This window comes from Aethalodelphis obliquidens, unplaced genomic scaffold, assembly GCF_003676395.1.
Source record: "Aethalodelphis obliquidens isolate GAN/ISIS:26980383/991018 unplaced genomic scaffold, ASM367639v1 scaffold15, whole genome shotgun sequence".
NCBI classification, from domain to species: Eukaryota; Metazoa; Chordata; class Mammalia; order Artiodactyla; family Delphinidae; genus Aethalodelphis; species Aethalodelphis obliquidens.
The window spans coordinates 22,893,879-22,913,716 of record NW_020837959.1 but is presented as its reverse complement, the minus strand read 5'-3'; positions in this window follow the sequence as shown (position 1 = coordinate 22,913,716).

Here is a 19,838-nt window from a genome sequence, read left to right as displayed (position 1 = left end):
CAGAAAGATCACTGTAACCTCTAAGCGAAATCAGTGGAACATCTACAGCTACTCCTGGGTGTCTGCAATACTAAGCCACAGAAGAGAGTGGCTGCACAAGACAATTTATTCAGTGAGCTGTAATGAGACATTTTATCTTTCTGGTTATAATGTTCTCTATGAAAGACCACAGCTGGTTCCTGTTTAAAAGAACAATCTTTTTCATTACTCACTATACAAGGTAAATTATCTTTATTATTTCTATCTTACCATTATAGTATTTAAAATTGAGGAAAGTTAGATGATGCTTCAGTAGTTAGAAATCAAATAATTGACAGAAATAGAAGATTCATTTTTAACTCCTAGGCCTATGTGTCAAAATCTTAACCTGATCTTTGTAATATGCATAACAAGTTTCTATAAAGTAATGATACATACCCAAACAACTAACAGCCTTTGAAATGCTTGGAGAATATAATACCCAAAACTTTTGTCCTTATTTCAATTCAGCCAGCCACTTCTATTACCAGGGAGTATTCTAGCTCAGAAATCTTATCTTAGCATCCTTCATTTTGACCACAGACTCCATTTCTTCAGTTCTTCCAAAAACCCATTTCTGCCGAATCTGCTCTTCAAATTCTTAGAGACCACATTTGTCCTAATTCTTTCAGCTTGCTCCTGTCTATTAGAAATATTCTTCATTTTCTTTCTAGTTTGGACCCAGTTATTTATCCATTGACTAATTCTCTATTCAGGTCATCTAAAGTATTTGCATCATTATGCTTCCACAAAATACGTCCAGCAAATGCCTATCTGGGTCAGCATCATGTGTGTCTTTTCATCCAATTACCTAAGTATGCATTAAGACACATGCACACACTCATACACTCAGACATTCCTCTGCTGAATGGCAATATTACAAATTCATTTTTTCCTAATTCGGCTGGAGCTTCTGATCTCTCTGTGAATTCTTTCCATCTCTACTTTCCACTTTTATTCACATAAGTTAATTAATAACATTGTTTTGGTGAGGAATGGTCTTCCATAAATTCTTGTCCTCAAAACTAAAGCTTACATGCAGCCACATCGTCCATATTTTCTCATCCTTTAAAGAGTAATCTATGTTCCGATGCCTTAAATCCCTTCCTCCTTGGACGCTGGTCAATTAATCATATCATCCAACTTAGACACCTTCAAAAGTTGTCCTCCTTACTGTCTCTTTTTCTAATCCAATTAATATGCTCATATGTATCCCATTCTAAACAAGTGATTTTCCCTTGATCTTATTTTAACCCCTAGCTGCATCTAGTACCTTCTTACCAAATTTTCACAAAAATTTTATATATACAGTAATCACTTATATCCACCTCCACACCTACCATTCACTCATCAACACACTGGCATTTGTCTTCCTCCCTAAGAAACCCCCCCTTTCACTGAATTTGGCATCCTGCTAATTAACAAATGCTGTGGACATTTACCTAGAGCACATCTGCTGAGCTAACATTCAAACTTTCTTCAATTCTCAGCCATTTACCTTCATGATGCATCTGGTCTTACATCTCTTTGATCAGCTCTTGAATAACCATTTTTGCCAGTATTCAGTCCTATTATCACTGCTCTTTTCAATCTATACCTGCTTCCATGTTATCTTGATTATTTCTTCTATAATGATGGTTTCATTTACCATATGCTGTAAGTCCTAAATCTATTATTTAAGCTCCTCCCCTACCTTTAGTTTTAATATCAAAATGCATGCAGTATGCCAATGCAGAGTTAGCATGTGCAAAAACGGACTCATCTTTTCCCAAAAATCAATGAACTTTTTCTTATTCTTTTGTCCAAATTAGTGGCATCTTAATCCACCAAATAAATCAAACTGGAACCCTGGGAGTAATTCCTGAATTCTATCTTTTATCCAACAATGTAGTCATCAAGTCCAGACAATCTGACCACTTAAATAGCTTATGAATACACCCCCTCTCTACATATTGAACAGCTCACTATGCTACTTAATAATATCCAAAGAATCCCATAAACCAAAGACTCCCATAAATAAACTGGTAGCTTAGAGGCCTTGTATCACTCAGACATTTTTGTTCTCCAGTTCTATTAGTATTGATCATACACAGTAATAGATAGGTAGATAGATAGATAGATTTTTGTCCATAATAATAAAATGTTATAATGGTTACTCAGAATAAAAAATCCATTTCACAGTCCTCCTTGCATCTAGGCATGTGGACAAAGAAGAGAATCCTATGGAAGTTTCCAGTAACTTTCTAAATGAGTTTGCTCTTCTCCCCATTATCTTGGTCAATTCCTCTGCTGCCTGGACATGCTGAACTAGAACAACGTGAGTTCAGCCCAGGGATGGTGGGGGAGTGACGGAGACAGAATCTGGTTCCCTATAGTTTTGGTAGAACAGAACTGACATTCTAACCCAGGACTGCATTTTTCCAGACCAATCTGTGAGCAATAAATAATTTCATTCTTATTTTAGGATATCCTGTTATTTGCAGCTGAACCTAATTCTAATGAATACACCAGATTTTTGGCTATTTTTGAAAGACTGGGCAATCTGGCAATTCTATACCACGGTTCCCCATGGCAACGACTGACTGGAGAGAACAGCCTTAGTGTTAAAAATTCTTCTGTGTCTCCCTCTCTAGATTTGATTCTTTAATAATTCATTTTATTTGCCTTTGAATATCAAAACCAAGACAAGATACAATCAAAGTTCCTTAACCTAACATTCAAAGTTCCTGATGATTTGGAACTTTGGAATATCATAGCTCTTTTTTGTGTCCTTTACTCTCCCCCTAGACAAAGTCCTTGCATTTCCTTATCAATACCAGTCTATTTCTAACCTCACTTCCTTGGTTTATGAAGTACCTGCTACCTAGAAAGGCCCTATAATGCTCCTTATTCCAATAGGCACATGTGCCTCCTGGGACGGTCAGCCTTAAATGTTCCTTCTTACAGGAGGCCTTCCCATCCCTTTAGGTTGGGCTGCAAGTTCCTCCTCCTGCTTGCAATTTCCTAAGCATATCTATTACTACATTATTCTAAACATAAATTTCTGCTGAAGAATCTACTACTCAACAATATTAAAAAAAAAAAACGCTTTAAAAATATGCAGGATGTTATTTTTTTAAATGAGGGTTACCAGAACTTCAAAGATTATGAATCAGTAAGTTGAAGACAGTACCCAGGAATCTGCACTTGAAAGAAGCACATCTGGTGGTTTTCACACAGGTAATCCAACACCCACATTTTGACAGGAAATGTCTTTAAAATGTGAGCTCCTTGAGAGTGTGAGCTTTCTTATTTATCATATTGTACCTGACACCTAACACGTTGCCTTTTGCTCAATAAATGCTTGTTAACACAAGTGTCTTTCTGCACTTGGGAGAAGCAGGAATTCTTGCAGGTCATGAGGTCAGTTTAATAAACCACAGCTAAGATATATAAAATTGTAAGCCATCATCTCTGGACCTTGGCTTAGTCTGGCAAACTATCAGTACAGAAGTTGGTCAGCATCATTTATACTAAGCAGAAATATGAGTGTTTAGTGCTTTATCTGTGTTTCTAACTTTTGTACACCAAGCTCTATCTAGAGCAGTAGTACAAATGTGCTTATTTACTCAACGGTAGTACTTATTCACTCATAATTGGAACTAAACATCTCTGAATATCTGTGAATGTTGATACAGCACTCTCTACGTACTGGCCACTCAATAATTCTATTGGCTGCCCACATATGCTATTTTTTACAATAACGTGTGTGTTTTATTTTGTTTACATTTGGGATACCAAATGTAAAACTATTAAGTTTTCAGCTTAGTAATGAAACATGTTCTGACTTGACAGAGATTTTAATTGACTAATAAAACGTAAATGGCTATTTTTCACATTCCTGATTTCAGATGCTTCATCACCCTAGACATTCTTCTCATTAATCCAATTTACTAAAATCACATAGAAAATTGTTTGCCTCAGTTTATAACCCAAATGTTTGGGAGAATTATAAAATATTCAAAAAATTAAATCTAAATAAGTATATATAATTGTTTACTATAGAAATGCCTTTAATGAAGTAAATTTTTAGAATAGATATCTATTATTAGAAATGTTTTCTGCTCAGGTGGAAGATGCTTAGTTTTTCTATTCTTGATATGTAGCTAACTTTTAAAAAATCTACCAAACATTAATACTTGTTCCTCAATGATCAGCTTGAGTTGAGACATACCTACAGCTATATGCTGCCATCCTGAGAAAAAATCATTCTTCAACCACAGATCAAGCTGCTATCTGGATCTTCCCTGGCTATTTCCTTTTCTTCTTACAGCACTTGACTTTCATAAAGCCTCTTTGTAACTTTTTCTATTATTTTTGTTCAATGCTTTTTGTTCATGTCCTTGCCAGATCCTACTATACACTCAAAGCCACATATGCACTTGGGTTTTCATTTTCTTTCTTAATAGACCTTGAAATTTCCTTCTTAATGCCAACAATTAGTCAAACTGAGAGTTCCCATTAACTGTGCAGGTTTCCTGACTAATGTCTCAGGGTGATATATTTTAACCCTGGGCACATTTTTAGAGCGCCATAATAAGTATATTCATTTTGGCACTATCTCTCCTTAAACAATAATTTTCTCATTCTCTGGGTTGATTTTCAATATGAGCTGAAGAACAGATATATTGAACTTGTTTACCTGTTCACACAAATTTAAAGAGTACAATTTTAGGGATGGCTTAAAAGAAGAAGTGTGATTAATTATAAAATTACTCTTAATGGAATATGTAGACCCATATTCTGAAAAAATCTTCTAGGGCTCAGGTTAATTAAAAATAATAGATAAACATGAGACTGCGTAAGAGATATTCCTCAAGCAATTTCATAACTCAAAAATATAATACAAAACTAAATCATCCTTAATATAAGTGAAACACAGCTCAGACATACATTTTACTACCTCAACTAAATCAAGAGAATAACATTTGTAAATGGGTTGCACTTTCATTAGTACAGAAAAACTCTAATGTAAAGTACTTAAGCTATAATATTAGGGCTGCTGAAATAATGTGATTCAAAATCATCTGCAGTCCCACAGAATCAAACAGTCCAATTTACAAAATGTCTTCTTGCATCTAAATAACAGAGATTCATTTCTGTTCTTCATCATCAGTACAATAAGAGTCTCAAGACTTTCTTAGTTCAGAAGGCCAACATGACTATGTTCTTCTGTCATTTTTGCCCTGCCCCAGAACATACATATGGAAAGTGAGAAATTATCTCTGCATCAACACTCATGCTACACAGCTAGAGTCAAAATTACATTTAATTTTATCTCAAAGTGGTGTCGACCATATTGCATTAAAGGAGTGGAAAGATACAAACTGTGTTTACAATACAAAGACAATGGAGGGCCAATATTTGGTCCCTATCAACTCCTTGTATCCCTATAGCACACTTTGGATTTTTTCTCCACCTCTTGTGCAGAGGACTCATGAGCAACTAGCGTGATATATTTCTCCCTTAAACTTGAATTCTTTTTTATTTTCTCCCCAAACATTCATGGATTAGGTGGGAGCTCTCTTTCAGTAAATCAAATTTTTGAGGTCTCTAAACATGGATTTAAAAATTTAGCAAAAAATAGTAAACATGCTTATTATGCATCTGCTTGAATTTTTAAGAAAATTGTGTATCACAGAACTTTCTTCTGTCCAAAAAAAAAAAACAAAAATGTCCTCTGTACAGTGATTATAAAAAATACAACCCCAAACTAATTTTAGTTGCTGAGGTGAATCCGTCAAATGCTGTAAAACCACTAATAAAGTACTTGTAGAATCCACAGGAATTTAAAATTTCAGTATAGTATTATTAAAGTTTATAATACAGTTGTTTCTGCTCTAAGCTTTAGAGACACAAGTATTTGCTTTTTAACCCCAAAATTAGGAACTGAATTTCAAAGATACCAAGCTAATTAATTCACAAAGACAGTGAATGTCCTTAAAATTTCCTAAATGAAATGGAATGAAAGCTTTTTTAAACAATAAACTTTGTAACTTCTTAAAAAGATGAAAATTAATCATTGCTTATAAATAAGACTATTGTTTTTATAAGACAAAAAAGATGACAAGAATTATAAAATATTATCAAGAAAAAAATCAATGTCAAGTAACTAATTCTCTTTGGCCTAAAGCAATTTTGGACAAGACATGCTTGAGCTTAGTAGAAACTAACAATCCCTAATAAGTAATTTTAATGAATGCTTAAATTTCAAAATCATCTAGGAAACTCAAGTCTTATTAAGTATTGATACTTATTTCACCACCGTGTGATATGCATTTGTCATATTTCACACGGGTTAAACATTTAAACTATTGATAAATTAATAAGTGGTTTTAGTAAATCTAAAATAAAGCTTTGCTTTATTTATTCAACAAACTATGCAAATGCACCATTTTCCTTCTAGTAATTCTATTAACCTTGCAAATAAGAAAAAATATGGTAGGATTTTTTTGTTTTTCAACATAAACATTTTCGGTGTTGCTCTGTTCCTTTTCATCCTTCTTGAGTTAGTGACTCAGAGGATGTGGTCTACTATTGCCCTCATTCTTAAACCATGGGTGAGTGTGTGTGTGTGTGTGTGTGTGTGTGTGTGTGTGTGTGTGTGTGTGTGCAAGGCAGGAAAATTTTTTCCTGAAAGACTCCAGTACATTCTTTTTTCCTATGGTTTTTATTTTTTAACATCTTTATTGGAGTATAATTGCTTTACAATGGTGTGTTAGTTTCTGCTTTATAACAAAGTGAATCAGCTATACATATACATAAATCCCCATATCTCCACCCTCTTGCGTCTCCCTCCCACCTTCCCTATCCCACCCCTCTAAGTGGTTACAGAGCACGCCGAGCTGATCTCCCTGTGCTATGCAGCTGCTTCCCACTGGCTATCTATTTTACATTTCGTAGTGCATGTATGTCCATGCCACTCTCTCACTTTGTCCCAGCTTACCCTTTCCACTTGCCGTGTCCTCAAGTCCATTCCTATGCCTGTGCTTTTATTCCTGTCCTGCCCCTATGTTCTTCAGAACCATTTTTTTCTCTTACATTCCATGTATATGTGTTAGCATATGGTATTTTTTTTTCTCTTTCTGACTTACTTTACTCTGCATGACAGACTCTAAGTCCATCCACCTCACTACAGATAACTCAATTTCATTGCTTTTTATGGCTGAATAATATTCCACAGTGTATATGTGCCACATCTTTATCCATTCATCTGTCGATGGACAATTAGGTTGCTTCCATGTCCTGGCTATTGTAAACAGAGCTGCAATGAACATTGTGGCACATGACTCTTTTTGAATTACGGTTTTCACAGGGTATATGCCCAGTAGTGGGACTGCTGGGTTGTATGGTAGTTCTAATTTTACTTTTTTTTTTTTTGCGGTACGCGGGCCTCTCACTGTTGTGGCCTCTCCCATTGCAGAGCACAGGCTCCGGACGTGCAGGCTCAGTGGCCATGGCTCACGGGCCTAGCCGCTCCGCGGCATGTGGGAACTTCCCGGACCGGGGCGTGAACCCACGTGCCCTGCATCGGCAGGCGGACTCTTAACCACTGCGCCACCAGGGAAGCCCCTATTTTTAATTTTTTGAAGAACCTCCATACTGTTCTCCATAGTGGCTGTATCAATTTACATTCCTACCAACAGTGCAAGAGGGTTCCCTTTTCTCCACACCCTCTCCAGCATTTACTGTTTGTAGATTTTGTTATGATGGCCATTCTGACTGGTGTGAGGTGATACCTCATTGTAGTTTTGATTTGCATTTCTCTAATGATTACTGATGTTGAGCATCCTTTCATGTGTTTGTTGGCAATCTGTATATCTTCTTTGGAGAAATGTCTATTTATGTCTTCTGCCCAATTTTGGATTGGGTTGTGTGTTTTTTTGATATTAGGCTGCATGAGCTGCTTGTAAATTTTGGAGATTAATCCTTTGTCACTTGCTTCATCTGCAAATATATTCTCCCGTTTTGAGGGTTGTCTTTTCATCTTGTTTGTGGTTTCCTTTGCTGTGCAAAAGCTTTTAAGTATTATTAGGTCCCATTTGTTTATTTTTGTTTTTATTTCCATTTCTCTAGGAGGTGGGTCAAAAAGGATCATGCTGTGATTTATGTCATGGAGTGTTCTGTCTAGGTTTTCCTCAAAGAGTTTTATAGTGTCTGGCCTTATATTTAGGTCTTTAATCCATTTTGAGTTTATTTTCATGTATGGTGTTAGGGAGTGTTCTAATTTCATTCTTTTATATGTAGCTGTCCAGTTTTCCTACCACCACTTATTGAAGAGGCTGTCTTCTCTCCATTGTATATTCTTGCCTCCTTTATCAAAAATAAGGTGACCATATGTGTGTGGGTTTATCACTGTGCTTTGTATCCTGTTCCATTGATTTATATTTCTGTTTTTGTGCCAGTGCCATACTGTCTTGATTACTGTAGCTTTGTAGTATAGTCTGAAGCCTGGGAGCCTGATTCCTCCAGCTCCATTTTTCTTTCTCAAGAGTGCTTTGGCTCTTCGGGGTCTTTTGTGTTTCCATACAAATTGTGAAACTTTTGTTCTAGTTCTGTGAAAAATACCATCGGTAGTTTGATAGGGATTACATTGAATCTGTAGATTGCTTTGGGTAGTAGAGTCATTTTCACAATGTTGATTCTTCTAATCCAGAAACATGGTATATCCCTTCATCTATTTGTATCATCTTTAATTTCTTTCATCAGTGTCTTATAGTTTTCTGCATACAGCTCTTTTATTTCCTTAAGTAGGTTTATTCGTAGGTATTTTATTCTTTCTGTTGCAGTGGAAAATGGGAGTGTTTCTTTAATTTCTCTTTCAGATTTTTCATCATTAGTGTAGAGGAATGCAAGAGATTTCTGTGCCTTAAATTTGTATCCTGCTACTTTACCAAATTCATTGATTAGCTCTAGTAGTTTTCTGGTAGCATCTTTATGATTCTCTATATATAGTACCATGTCATCGGCAAACAGTGACAGCTTTACTTCTTCTTTTCTGATTTGGATTCCTTTATTTCTTTTTCTTCTCTGATTGCTGTGGCTAAAACTTCCAAAACTATGTTGAATAATAGCAGTGAGAATGGGCAACCTTGTCTTGTTCCTGATCTCAGAGGAAATGGTTTCAGTTTTTCACCATTGAGGACGATGTTAGCTGTGGGTTTTTCATATATGGCCTTTATTATGTTGAGGTAAGCTCTCTCTAAGCCTACTTTCTGTAAGGTTTTTATCATAAATGGGTGTTGAATTTTGTCAAAAGATTTTTCTGCATCTATTGAGATGATCATATGGTTTTTCTGCTTCAATTTTTTAATATGGTTTTTCACATTGATTGATTTGCATATATTGAAGAATACTTGCATTCCTGGGATAAACCCCACTTGTTCATTGTGTATGATCCTTTTAATGTGCTGTTGGATTCTGTTTGCCAGTATTTTGTTGAGGATTTTTGCATCTATGTTCATCAGTGATATTGGCCTGTAGTTTTCTTTCTTTGTGACATCTTTGTCTGGTTTTGGTATCAGGGTGATGGTGGCCTCATAGAATGAGTTTTGGCATGTTCCTCCCTCTGCTATATTTTGGAAGAGTTTGAGGAGGATAGGTGTTAGCTCTTCTCTAAATGTTTCATAGAATTCGCCTGTGAAGCCATCTGGTCCTGGACTTTTGTTTGTTGGAAGATTTTTAATCAGAGTTTCAATTTCAGTGCTTGTGATTGGTCTGTTTATATTTTCTATTTCTTCCTGTTTCAGTCTCTGAAGGCTGTGCTTTTCTAAGAATTTGTCCATTTCTTCCAGGTTGTCCATTTTATTGGCATATAGCTGCTTGTAGTAATCTCTCATGACCCTTTGTATTTCTGCAGTGTCAGTTGTTACTTCTCCATTTTCATTTCTAATTCTATTGTTTTGAGCCTTCTCCCTTTTTTTCTTGATGAGTCTGGTTAATGGTTTATCAATTTTGTTTATATTGTCAAAGAACAAGCTTTTAGGTTTTTTTTTTTTTTAACATCTTTATTGGAGTATAATTGCCTTACAATGGTGTGTTAGTTTCTGCTTTATAACAAAGTGAATAAGCTATACATATACATATATCTCCATATGCCTTCCCTCTTCCATCTCCCTCCCTATTCCACCCCTTTAGGTGGTCACAAAACACTGATCTCCTAGTTTTATTGATTTTTCCTATTGTTTCCTTCATTTCTTTTTAATTTATTTCTGATCTGATCTTTATGATTTATTTCCTTCTGCTAATTTTGGGGTATTTTTGTTCTTCTTTCTTGAATTGCTTTAGGTGTAAGGTTAGTTTGCTTATTTCAGATGTTTCTTTTTTCTTGAGGTAGGGTTGTATTGCTATAAACTTCCCTCTTACAACTACTTTTTCTGCATCCCATAGGTTTTGGATCATCATGTTTTCATTGTCATTTGTTTCTAGGTATTTTTTGATTTCCTCTTTGATTTCTTCAGTGATCTCTTGGTTATTTAGTAATGTACTGTTTAGCCTCCATGTGTTTATATTTTTTAGAGATTTTCCCCTGTAATTGATATCTAGGCTCCTTGCGTTGTGGTTGGAAAAGATACTTGATACGATATCAATTTTCTTAAATTTACCAAGGCTTGATTTGAGACCTAAGATATAATCTATCCTGGAGAATGTTCCATGAGCACTTAAGAAGAAAGTGTATTCTGTTGCTTTTCGATGGAATGTCCTGTAAATATCAGTTAAGTCCATCTTGTTTAATGTATCATTTAAAGCTTGTGTTTTCTTATTTATTTTCATTTTGGATGATCTGTCCATTGGTGAAAGTGGGTTGTTAAAGTCCCCTACTATGATTGTGTTACTGTTGATTTCCCCTTTAATGGCTGCTAGCATTCACCTTATGTATTGAGGTGCTCTTTTGTTCTGATGCCTGTATTCTCGTGGACAAGGCTGGATTTTTTCTTTCTGATGGGCAGGACCAGGTCCGGTGGTGTGTTTTGGGGTGTCTGTACCTTATTATGATTTTAGGCAGCCTCTCTGCTAATGAGTGGGGTTGTGTTCCTGTCTTGCTAGTTGTTTGGCATAGGGTGTCCAGCACTGTAGCTTGCTGGTCGTTGAGTGGGGCTGGGTCTTAGAGTTGAGATGGAGATTTCTGGGAGAGCTTTCACCGTTTGATGTTACATGGAGCCAGGAGGTGTCTGGTTGACCAATGTCCTGAACTTGGCTCTCCCACCTCAGAGGCACAGGTCTGACACCTGGCCGGCCGGAGCACCAACACCCTGTCAGCCACACAGCCAGGGGCATGGGGAGTTTCTTGCCTTTTGGGAAATCTGAGGTCTTCTCCCAGCATTCAGTAGGTGTTCTGTAGGAGTTGTTCCACATGTAGATGTAGTTCTGATGTATTTGTGGGGAGGAAGCTGATCTCCACTCCTTACTCCTCCGCCATCTTGAAGGTCTCTCCAGTAGATTTTTTAAAGAATCTCTTTATAGGCATATTTTTTTCTGAATTACAGCACTATGACTTTGCTTTTTATGTAAATATAATTTTATATAAATCTATTTCTAGCTCCATATATCAAATATATTATGATTACCTTATCAAAAAGATTAAGCCCTATGCCCTCTTTGGAAGGTAACCAACTTTATCTCTATAATGGACTTAGGAATGGAATTATTTATTTACCAATATCATGCTTTGTCATTTGGATAATACTTGATTTGAGAAGAGTATGGGTCCTGAAAATAATAATTTTGTTTTGCCATTTTGCAACTATACTTAAAGCATAAAGATATGTGTTTTTATAAATATTCATTCAATCAACTAACATTAATCGTTTATCATTCTTCAAATAATCAAGGCGGATAAAAGATCCAGAACATATGAACCTTGCTCAGGAAGAACTTACAATGTCAGTAAAATCTAAAGGGTGAAAATTTTCTAATGTTCAATAATATCTATTTATCACAGTGAGCATAGGTATAAATTATTTTAGAAGAAGGTGGGAGGTGAATTTTTCATCAAGTAGATTTGCTTACTGAATTAAAAAAACAGTTCAAATTAAAACAAATCGACCTTTTGTTTCATTAAGTATGGTCCTAGCTGATAATTTCAGATGGAAGATCAATTAGCATTTTAACACACCAAATGAGAGGAAATACACTTGCTTACAATGGTCAGTAAGAAAGTCACCCAGTTACATATTTAAGGAACTGCATACTAATCAGCATAGACCATCAGTTTATTATTAGTTACATTTTGTTAGGCTTATGAAGTCCCTATATGAAAAGGACAACTCATTAAAGACAAGTGGGATTTGGGTAACTTTTGAAGGGTACACTGTTTTCAAATAAACTCTAGTGTGAGCAATGAATCTTATTCCCCTTAAAAATGGGCTGAATGGAAGGATCTTCCAGAGCCATAGTAATAGAGAAAATTTGTTCTATGCCATGTTCTATATTTATTGAGACACAAGTTATTTTGAACCACTAGGTCATAAAGTAGTGATCTATCCTGTGTTTCAACAGATGGCATAATTGAAGAAAGGCCAAGTTCTTCATGGTAAATGGCACACAGTTAGACTCAGAGATGCCTGAAAGCCATAGGAAAAAGTACAATGGCTTCTCTTTTTCTTTTATTATTATTATTTCTCTGAATTGCTAGTTTCTTCCAAAAGGAATGGCTCTAAGCCTATTATTTTAGACCACTAAACTATGAATTTGGTTTTCTAAGATCCGAGCTTATTTTGTTTTGTTTTTTCCCTCCAAAATTAGGTGTATCAGGCAATTATCTCTTCTGCCCTGCAAGTCTGTAAATAAGTGTTCTGGAAAAAACAAACAAATAAACAAAGGGTGTTGTGAATGACAAGAGGGTAGTGGCTTCTAAGGTCAATAAGTATGGGAAATATTGCATATCACACATTTCTCATGGGGACTCAGAATATTTCTTGAAATCAGTGAAGTCCTATAGTAAGGACTAGTACTTAAGTTATTTAATGCAGTATTTCTCCAAATTTTAAAATCAAAAAATCATTTCTGGAGGCCATAGTTTTTTATATCTCTTGGACCTTGGGAATAGTGAAACAGTTCTATAAATAGGAGAGTCACCACAGATTATATTGGAAGTAGTCCCTGGGAGGAAAGCATGTTTCCCATCCTAAGCAAATGTATTCTGACATCTTAGCCTGCTTCACTTTTGGCATTGCAAAGCAAAATGAATTGCCTTCCCAGAAGATAGCATGGATTATTAGCATGCTCACAATAGCAATAATACTATATTATAGATGCATTCATAGATAGGTGTTATGCCAAACAAAAAGAACTGTAGTTCTTGGTTACAACTAATACAGAGTCTTTAAAACCAGATACAATCGTTGTTCAATTCTATAACTGATTTTGGTGGAGAATTTGTCTTAAACAAGCACCAGTCTGAATTCCCTCCCCAGTTCTATTGGACACCTTGGAAGCAGCAAAAAGGCAAAATTCTCCATTCTCATTATCTTAGATGATGGAGAAGGAATCTCTCAGATTTCTTTATTTTAAAAAAAAGTGAGTTGGCTCCATATCATATATATATGAAATTTGAAGAACTAAGAAACATTCTTCCTGCCAAATATCCCTATTAAAATACTAGCATTAAAAATGCATTTATTTGTTACCAGGCTGCTATTAAATTTTTTAAAATACTCCACCTCTTGCAAAAAAATTGTTGTTTTAAGCCATCTTCTCACCTTAGTACTATTTAGCTTGAGGTTTTCTTTTCTTCCTGTGGATTAGCTAAAAATAGCTACAAGGTAGAGATTTAAATGGAGTTTAGGAAGTGGAAGCACAAAAGGAAGAGAAATTAAATTTTAGAGTGTCAGTTACTGTCCAGTAATAGAACAAGCTGTGGGATGAGGATAAATTTATATCAAAAATTTAAAAACAATTATGTGTTTACTTCAATGTGGCTGTGGAATGGGGAAACATAACAAGATAGCATTATATACCTGTAATCCTTGGAAAAACAACAACATGGATGTCAGAAAAAAATGTCACAGAAGGTTGGGTTGGGTAGATATGATAATCTCCCATCAAATACCCAGTTGTGAGTTAAAATGCATTTGTTTTAAAGTCCCTCTGATCTGGCTTTGCATTTTGGCTCTGCCACTGAGCAGCGTACTCCCAGGTAAATTGCTTTCTAATCTTCAGATTCTTTATTTGTAAAATAATGATTTAAAAAAATGACCTAGCAGATACAATTATTTTGAGAATTATGTAAAGATATTTATGCAATAGAGAGCCACTCTTAATGGCTAAAGCTTTCTGAAAGTTCATCATGTATTAACCTCTTACAAGCATTTTAAGTGTACTAATGCATTTAATATTCATAACATTACTATGAAGTAGACGCTATCATTGTCATTTACATTTTACAAGCGAGAAAATCAAGGAGCAAGAAGGTTAATTACTTGGTCAAGTTCACACAGCTAGCCAGAGCTAGGATTAGAATTGATACAGTCTGATTCTAGACATGGGATTCTTAACCACTTCAATAATTCTTGATCAAACATGGCTAGTTTATTGTCAGTCCTCTTCAATCATTATTTTATCCCTGGCCTATTTTGTCCACATTTAAAATTATATTCTAATAAAATTCCCTGGTATGATTTAAAATATCCATACACTGAATGGAAAAAACTTAGAGAAATATCCTATATAATTTTGAAAATTTTATGTAATATGTATAATGCAAAATATGTTGAGATATTTTAATGAAACTATAATAAAGATTCTATTTGTGTTTTATTAGAGGAATTTAGAGTTAATCTAGTCCAGGTATGGCAAACTACCCCCCACAGGCCAGATCAGTCCTGCTGCCTGTTTTTATGCCACCTGTGAGCTAAGACTTGTTGTTGCATTTTAGAATGGTTAAAAAATTCAAAGAATAATATTTTTTAACATGTACAAATTATATGAGATTCAAATTTCAGTGTCAGTAAATAAAGTTTTAAATTTTTTCAACAAAAATTTCTGGAAATTTGTTTTCTCTCTTGTTCAATACATATCTACATATGGACTTAATATCTACATAATGTCCTAGATTTTTCATCTTAGTCCACAGAGCCCAAAATACTTATTATCAGGCCCATTAGAGAAAAAGTTTTCTGACCACTTGATTCTAGTCCAACAGCCTCATTTTAGGTATGAAAGTTGAGACTTCCAGGAATTAAGAGCCTTGCCTAGTATCACAGAGTTAGAGGAGAACATAATCCAGAATCAAGACCTTCTGACTCTAGGTTCCTTGTTACGGACCCAATAAGATCCCAAAGACTTTAAACTCTGTAGCACCATGAGGCTGTCTTGTGAGAAACCAAGCAAAGCTCTCATCCAGCTTTTAACTTTCCTTTTAAAAATAAGCTGAGTATTTACATCATGGCATCCCAACTGTACAGAAATAACTGAAGCCACTTAGGGCCTTATGAAGAGGGAAAAGTATCCTTGTACAATATCTAAAATGAATATTTGAATTTCAGCAGGACTAGAAAATAAAATGAAAAGTAATTGCAATTTACTCAGAAGATTAAGTTCAATTACACTTAAATTGTTAGAGATTAGAGACAGTGATGGTGTGTTGATTGATGCAGATAAACCGTTCTATGAAGAAAACACGAAATGTGTTTTATTGTGCTGTCTACTCGAAGTATGGACTAAATACCAAATGTGGCATAGCATTTTTAAGCGCTAACCAGACCAGACTACAGAGTTGCAAGCAAAAGTAAAATAAAGCTTCCCAAAACAGAGTCCAACCTTTGACTAACTACCAAATAAGAACAGCCTGATCCTCATTCTTGTCTTACTATTGATTACTAATCTTCCTTTGCCAGAAATCTTTCCTCTTGGGGAAAAAAAGAAGTTAAGCCTTTTGTCACTGGTAATGGATAAAATTGTTTACTTCCTTCTCACTCAGAAATACGCTTATTAAAGCAAAGCACTTAAGCATTTCAATTTAAAGTTTACACTGTACCTTTATGTTACAAGCTGTTTTGCCTTTTCCAGGTCATTTTCTTTCATTTTTAATTGATTTTCATAAATGAATATTTTGCTAGGTTTTATGCATAGTCTTCTGGTTTGAGGGAAAATGTACAGATTTTAGAGATATCATACATGCTTTATACCTTTCCTACACCAGTTATATCTAAAAACAAGTTTACATTCAATTTTCAATAAATCTGCCCTGAAGGTAGAATATACCAGTTGAATGCAACCGTAGGCTTAGTTTTTAATTTTATAAAATAGAGCCATGAATAAAAGATGAATGATGAATTCCAAGTCTAGATTTTCCTCCCTAAACTCTCCCTGAGCTCCATATTTCTATGTCCAAAAGTCTACCCAGAATCTGTAAATAGGCATCTCACTGTTACCATGTTCAAACCTAACACTAAAACATACACCTGCTTCCTCCAGCCTTCCCTTCTCAATAAGAGACACCGTCACCAAGTTAGTTGATAAAGAAAACACACACGCATACCCTTATTTTTCCTTTCCTTGGCACTCCCACATCTGCTCCAGTACAGAGATCTGCTGGACACCAAAAATTTACCACCAAGCTCACCACTTCTGTCCACCTCCACTACTACCACGACTGTCCAAGAGGCCATCATGCCTTTCCCAAGCTCTGCAACAGCAGCTCCATGCCTTCTACTTCCCGCCTATAATTCATCACTAAATAAGCCAAAATGGCTATTTAAACTACTTGTATCATATCACTTGCCTGCTTAAATCTCTCTGTTATACTTGAAATAAAATCTAAACTCCTTGCTATGGCTTATAAGGCATTCTCTGCTTTCTCTCTGCCTCTTCCACTTCATATCTGCCTATGGTCAGATAAATAGCCATTCTGGCCTTCTTTCTGGTACCTAAACATTTCATGCACGTTTATAAATCAGGATGTTTTGTACTTGATGATTTATTTGCCAGGATCTCTCTTTATCTAACCTTCAAATGACTGTCTCAACATTTTCACTTAGTTCATGCATCATCTCTTCAGAGGGAACTTCCATGACCACCCTAAAAAAAAGAGATCACCAGTACCTCCTGCATTTTATTTCATTCATAGCTCTTCATCAGTCAGTGGTTTACCATTATCTTTGTTTGGTTTTGCATAATCCCCTATAGAATGTAAATTCAGATGAGCAGAAATCTAGTCTTTTCTGTGTTGTTTTAGAACCTCTGCTTAAGCTCCTGGCATGCAGTAGGGGATCAATAAATATCAAAGTAAAATTTCCATCATCTTCAGTTTTTTTCTTCTTTTACTTTAATTTTCTGAATTAGGCATAATTAAGATGTATCTCCCTGACACCAATGCTATTTTGCCTCCTTGATATGTCTTGAGCTACATGGTACATACACCACTGACAATTGTATTAGTCTTGAGGAATATACTATTATAAGGCTGTAGTCAAAATATTCCTCAATCATAGTTTAAAAGCCTACATAAATATGGACTGAAATTTCTCTTATTAAATATTTCATACTAGTTTAAGATATTATGAACTAAAAACCATGCCTTTATAAAAGAAAGTAATTCTGTTTCCAATTATGAATTTGATTACTCATCGAGTGTGCTGATTGGGCTTTCAGGCATGGAAATTTAGTAGGCACTATATTAGCTATCCATGTGAAGATGTTGAGAAAAGAGTTCTATGTTATAAAAAGCTTGTCGCATGAATAGTTTTGGGCTGGCAATAAGTGATGTCATGCTTATGCAAATAATGTTCAAAAGGGCTGATCTGACTTTCTTCTCAATTTGGTGTTATAAATTTAAAGTTATAATAGTAACATGACATTCCATGTAATTCATTTCTCCAGGATTATTACTGTTTCCAGCTTTTAGTTTCTTGGCTTCAAGTCTTATTCCTCATAATATTATAACATAAGATGGAATACTCTCCTGGAATACTCTGCTTGTTATGCCTTAATGTCTAATTATACCAAATACCATCTGTAACATGAAACCTGATTGTTAGAACGCTGATCATTCTGGTGAAAAATACAAATGCCATGCAAAGTTTTGCTGAAAAATTTAAAATGTAACGTTTTCTGATTCCCACAAATAATAATAAATAATAAAATTAAGCTCCCTCATTAAAGCATGTATTGAGTCATCAGAACATATTTAGTCATTCAGGAAACAGAGGGATTAACGGTTTTAAACTATTTGCTTTAGTCATTTCATTCCCTTTAGATTCATCTGATAATGAGTTAAACCAATTTAGATCCATTATTGAGGAACCTTGAAAAATTCACTAACATAAATTTTCAACTCAGTGATGCCAAAGCCATACTCAAACATATGCTGTATGGCCACCAAAACCCAAACTGGTGCAAAATATATCCAATTAAGTAAAGTTAACTGGACTTGCCACTTTACCAGATTAGCTACAAAAAATTATCTAACTGAACAGAAATTAGCAAATAATTATTATTCGATATGATTGCATATATTATACAACAGTTTAGTCATGTAGGATTACCTAAATTATATAAAATAATTATTTTAATAAATAAAAATGCCTGGACTAAGCATGTGGATTTTAGAGTAATGTATAGGCAATGTCATTATTTCAAATTCATTTGCTATTTTATAATCCTGTTGTTTTATAGAAGTGGCAAAATTTTCTACATATTATTCAAATCATATTACTATAGTAATAATAAGCATAACTTTCTTGTATCATATGCATTTTGGAAATTTTAAAAAGATACTGATTTAAAAAAGAAAATTACACAATAAATATCACTGAATCTGGTAAGAACCATTATTGTTTATGGTAATAGTGGCCCTTTCCACTCATCTTCCTTTCCTGGGAGGCAGAGAGAGCGCTTCTCTGCACTGTAGATCGACCATCTACATTTGAGGCCCTTCTCATTTTTTCACTATATATTGACTCTTTCTATGGATATGCTGCAGCTGAATATGTTTCCTCCCTGTATTCTTCTGCCAAGAAAAGAAATGGAGTTAGAGGCAAAGGGAAAAATGCATAGAAGTTAGTAAATGCATGACTTTGCTTACTGCTTTCTGCTTGTTAAACCTTTGGACTTGTACACCTGGAACACATTACTAGGTAACTGAAGATTAGGTTTTACTAAATAAGAAATGGCTAGGGGATTATTAGTTTTACCATAATATTTTTCAAGTATATATAATATATTAAAGCTTCTGTTATCTATTTTATGTATGTTATAAATAACACAAATCAAAACTAAGTACCCAGAGATAGCTACTCCAAAATTCTTATGATACCATAAAATATTTTATTCAGCTTTCTAAATTTATATTTGATTTCTCAAATAACTGACATTGAAAATTATCAGTCATTCATCTGTTAAGATAAAAACTGGTTTGTTGGTTTCTTTTTGGAAGGATTAGTTAGGAAACTCAGTGAATTTACAAAAGAGCAGACATTATTCCCATTTTATAGAAGAAGAGATAAACCTAGAAAAGTAATGAAAGTACCTCTTTCATTTTAAAACATTGTTTTAAGATTTTCAACTCTTTGAACAAGAGGTAATAAAACTTATGTGACAACTGCAGTTATCCAAATGGCCAAGACCTTAAATTACTTAAAAGAAACAAAATTTTCTAGTGGCATCACATCGTTAAAAAATGATCAGTGACGGGCTTCCCTGGTGGCGCAGTGGTTGAGAGTCCGCCTGCCGATGCAGGGGACGCGGGTTCGTGCCCCGGTCCGGGAAGATCCCACGTGCCGCGGAGCGGCTGGGCCCGTGAGCCATGGCCGCTGAGCCTGCACGTCCGGAGCCTGTGCTCC